This window comes from Belonocnema kinseyi, chromosome 7 (genome assembly GCF_010883055.1).
Source record: "Belonocnema kinseyi isolate 2016_QV_RU_SX_M_011 chromosome 7, B_treatae_v1, whole genome shotgun sequence".
In the NCBI taxonomy this organism is placed as follows: domain Eukaryota; kingdom Metazoa; phylum Arthropoda; class Insecta; order Hymenoptera; family Cynipidae; genus Belonocnema; species Belonocnema kinseyi.
This window is the reverse complement of record NC_046663.1, coordinates 3,894,300-3,899,666: the sequence shown is the minus strand read 5'-3', so window position 1 is coordinate 3,899,666 and position 5,367 is coordinate 3,894,300.

Genomic DNA, 5,367 nt, shown 5'->3' with positions numbered 1-5,367 from the left:
AGTGCGCGAGAACCACATCTGCAAATTTAAAGGGAAAGGGTACCCCGTTCTTCTGTTTAAAGTTCACTTCACACGTGCTGCATTAGGGTCCTGGAGCCCTGAAATAAAGTTCATCAAGGGTACTGATGGTAATATTGTACCCTACTAATGGGCGCTGTTCGGCCTGACCCAAGGGTGGGTAAGTAAAATACCCTACGTAATTTGCGTAGTTTTTTACGGTAAATTACTAGGTATTTTACGTGCCTAGTTTCTTACACAATGTAAATTACGCGGTTCTGCGGTTTCCGTTTCCCTCCACAAACATTAGCTCTAAAACATGTTGCCCTTTGCAAACATTTCTTGAAGTAAATTTTAACAATTGTATAGATAAATAATTTTATTATAATGAAGTTTATCAGTGTATGTTTTATTGTTAAATTTTTTTATCTACTGGTCTCCTGGATGTTATTTTTTTTGTCTGCGGGTCATAAATCAATATATTTTTAATAATTAATTTTTCAAACTGAATATTCAGAAAATATTCTTTTTTGACCAGCAGACAAAAAATTTGACATCAACGTATTTATTAAGTATTGAATTGACTAATATTTCACAATAAAAATGATGAAAAAAATATTTAATGCGTACACTTTAACTATATTTTTTCAAATATTATAAATATTTCAACTTGAATCGAAAATTGTGATACTTGAAATTTTGAAAACACTCAAACTTTTTGAATTTTTGTCGAATCGAAAAACTTAACTGAGATAGATTCTGAATATATTTGATATCTAGTAAAGAAATTAAATGAAATTTCTTAATTTATCAGAAAAATATTTTTGTCCATTTTTCTGAACATTTTTAAAATTTTCAAATTTTTATAACTTTTCTAATTTTTATTGAAATTTAAAATTTTATTTAGATAATTTTCAAGATAGAGTACAGGCAGACAGATAGACACTGATAAAATTTTCAGGTTTTCGGATCCTGTGCGTGCCAAAGCGTAAAGATTCATTAAAAAGCAGAGATCGAAAATTTGGACGCTTACATTCCACTCTCATGAATGAGAATGTGAAAAAATATATAAATGTAAAAAATCACAGCAAATGACAAAGACTTCTTGGGTTTGAATAATTCACCGGCATTCTTTAAAAAATCATATTAAAATCCATTTCACTTACAAGTATTTAAATGAACAAAAATAACAATATTTCACTTGTAGAATTTTATAATTAAGATCATTTCATGCAATATATTGAAGCCCGGAGTATTTTTTTGCATCTGTTTTGCTTTAGTTGATATTATTATTTTTTTATGAACAATATTGGCACTGAAAAAAAACTCTTACAAATGCAAGTACCACAAATTAAAAAAAGTGGGGTTATGCACAGTTCTACATGTCCGCCATCTTGGTACGTAATTTATTAGGTATTTGACCGGTTTTCTACGTAAAATACTTCACTCACGTATTTTACGTAAAAAATCTTCAGTTACTCGTAACTGCGCATCCCTGGCCTGACTGCGGTAATACCTTACCATACCAGTAATTACCGGTAATTACTGGTAATCGTGGTAAAAAGCAGTAACTCAACATACATTTAGTTTGGAGAGCAGCAGGCGACAAAACTCTCAAAACTCAGTTTCGATTAAAATATTCACAGGTTCATTATACACGCATACACGGAGCGAAAAATGTTATTTATCATTTCTCCCCATACGAATTCTACTTCCACTCTCAAAGTTGAGTGCCCGATCTATCCGCGTCAGAGTTCTGCGAAAATTTAAATTTAATAAATCCAAAATACGTTTTTTAATATTAATTATTAATAACAGTTTATAGTTTATTTGTAAAATAAAATAAAACAGAGAGATATTCAGTTTAAAGAGCGTAAATTGAATGTTTTAATTACTGGTCACTCTTTCTTGTGCTGTTCTGAAATCAACAAGCATGATATTATTGTCTACTAAAAAAACCATTACAAGTACGTGCTTTGATGACATTATCTTTTTTTTCCCAAATAGTAAAATTTCCAACTAAAGAGGATAAATTTTGAACCCAGGAAGAAATAGTTCAATTTTCAACAAAAATGATGAGTTTTCAAACATGAAGATTAAGTTTCTACTACAAATACAAATTTTCAACAAAATACATAAATTTCCAACTAAATATTTGAAGACATAACTGAAAAAGATAAATTTTCTATTAAAAGAAAACGAATTTTCAACCAAATTGTAAGATTTTCAACTGATGAAATAAATTTTTAACCAAAAATGGAAGTCATCTTTTCAGATAAAAGAATTTAATTTTCATTAAAATAGAATAGTTAAATTTTTTCTAAACGAAATTGATTATTAGCCGGAAAAGTTAATTTTTTAATAGAAGAGTTCAATTTTCTGCCATAGAAATAAACTTTCAACTAAAGTAATGAATCTTCACCAAAAAAATTAATTTTTAAAAGTGCAATGTAATTTTGAACCAAAAAAGATGAGTTTTCAACGAAACATTAAATATTTTATATTCCAGCAAAAAACATTTAAATTAAATTTATATTTTCATCGAAAGAAATGAAGTTGCAAATAAAAAAATAAATTTGTAACAAAAAATGAAATTGTTCAATTTTCAGTTAAAAAAATAATTTGAAATAAAAAAGAGGATATTTGAACAAAATACTTAAATTTTCAACCAAAAAGATGATTTTTCAACGGGAATATTAATTTTGAACATAAAAATAGATATATTTTTAACAAAGTAGTTACATTTTTCACCAATAAAATGAATTGTTAGCCAAAATAATTAACTATAAAACAAGAAGAAGAATTTTCTAAAATAAAGTATATTTTTCAGACACATATAGTTAAATTTTCAACTAAAAAAAATCATTTTTTAAAAAATTAGTAAAATTTTTAACTAGAAATGATTTTTCAACACAAAGCGGCTTGTTAATCAACTTTTAACTGCGTTAATCAATTTCTAACGAAAAAATATAATTTTTACCACAATAGTTTATTTTAAACCACAGAGATGAATCTTCAACGAAGTAAAATATAACAGTTGATATTTAAACCAAAAAATATTTAAAATCAGAAGTCGTTGAATTCATCCAATGAGGACAAATTTTTAACCAATCATGTAATTTGAAAAAAAAACATAAGGGTACCTTTTCAGGAAGGCCTGTTTTCAATTAATCACGATATAAACATTTTTCATAGGATTCATTTCTAGGTACCACGAAGGGATAATAAGGAGACCTATAACTTCATTTCTCCATTCGCCAATAGAAACATTACCGTAAGTGGTATGCACATAACAGGAAGATCTTAAATTTCTGTGCGCAGGTGCGCAGTTGTCCTTTTCCTATACATGGAAAAGTGTGCTAGGGAGAAAGTTTGTCAAATTGACGTAAGTTAGACAGGTTCTGATCGTATGTTTTGATGCAGGTGGCAAAAATTTTTTTGTTCTAAGCCATGAGGTTTACATGCTTATAAATACATAATTTACCAATTTTTAAACTGAGTCACCTCATAATAACTTTTAATGAAATTATAATATTTTTCATGTTTACGTTTCGAAAAACTTTAAACTTTTCAATCAAGTTATATTACTTCCATTACTTCTTTATCATACAAGCACCGAAAATACTGTTTATATATTTATTTCGTGTATCTTTCGTATGCTGATCAACAAAAGAACATAACCTCTCTAACTTACGTCAATTTGACAAACTTTTTCAATTTGAGAAACTTTTTCACTCGCATACTTTTCCATGTACAGGAAGTGGACAACTGCGCACCTGCGCACGAAAATGTAAGATCTTCCTGTATTGTGCCTATCACTTGCGGCAGGGCTCGCCACTTCAAGCAGATGCTGGCTGCCACGACAAGTGTATGACTGCCACCAAGTTTTTCTGTCATTTTTTTCTTCGTTCTCCAGGAATCGAGCGATGACTGCGTAAGATCATTTGTAGATAATAGAATCCTCCACAATTTTTGTTACAAAAACTGTTCTGTAGGACTTACCTTTCTCACGAAAAAAAAAACAAGTCTAAAAACTTGTTAAGTTTTTCCAAACCCCTAAAGTGGGTGGTTCCGAAAACTTGTTTTCGAGTTATTCACATGCCCCACCAACGATTTATGAAATAAAACAGATTCGGTCATTTTTTTCCTGAAAACCAATTTTTTCATTACAGATTTACTGGGCACATCATATGAAGTTATCACTTCTGCCGGGCGTCCCACGGCCTTCTCAAGAATAAAGTTAAAAGAATATTTAATTATAATTATTTCTAATCATGAGCGATTCTTTGTTTTTTGAATTCCTTTTATTAATAGAAACTCTAGCTAGTATTTCTACTCCTATAGATACAGTATTATTTAGGTCTGAACCAATGAAATAAAAAATTTGAAGTGTAAGTAAAAACTTTTGAATTTTTAAAATAGATATGAAAAAGGGAAACAAGATGGAAAGATTTTATTAATAAAGGACTTAAGCAAACGAGAAAAAGCAGCTTTGAGGAAGAAGGAAAGAGTAAATTATAGACTTCGTCAGCAAAAGAAAATGATTGATGAAGAAAATGCTGTGAAGCAAGCTTCAATGAATATTAAAACAGAAGTTTCAATAGATGTTGATCATGATGCAGAAAAGAATTTGGAAAATACTTCACACTCTTCGCAGCATCAAGTTATTGGAAGATCATCAGTCGTTCGAAGCACACTTTCGGTCGTTTCTACAAGAATTTCACGGAACCAAATCTGCGACAATAATGACTTTGTAATTTATTTGAATAACCCCGTAAAAAGGAGATCATTTAGGATATAATATGGAACAGAAAACTTGGTACATTTTAATGCTTATAAGTCTAATCAAATTTCGTTTTTGTCTGAATCGTCATTTAACGGCATTCTGGTCGGAAAAAGCATAAAATGGCATTCGACTTTAACACAGAAAATCGCCGATCCTCCAATGTACACCGAAAACGGTGTTCAATAGAGTTGCAACAAATTTGAACCACACAGGTTCATTCGGAGAATCAGGGGAAAAGCATCATTTAGACGCTGTTTTTTCTCATCCTAGTGCAACGTGAAGTGTCGTCTACAAACTGTAAGTCACCTGTCAAGATCATTTTGTCGGTCGTTATTTGAGTGAAACAGATGTTAATAAGCAGGTAAGTTATAATAATAAGGACCTAACTTTTTATTTCCTCTCATTTACCAGCGACGAAATAGTATTGGAATAAAAATAGTACTTGGCGTGATGTAATATCCAAACGTTAGGTTAGTCAAAACCAGGGTGACCAGATGACTGGGTATGAAAAGCAGGACACCCCACTCCTTACCACCTCCCACCATTAATTCTTTTCCGCCCCTAGCCCAATTTGGCGCGTTATT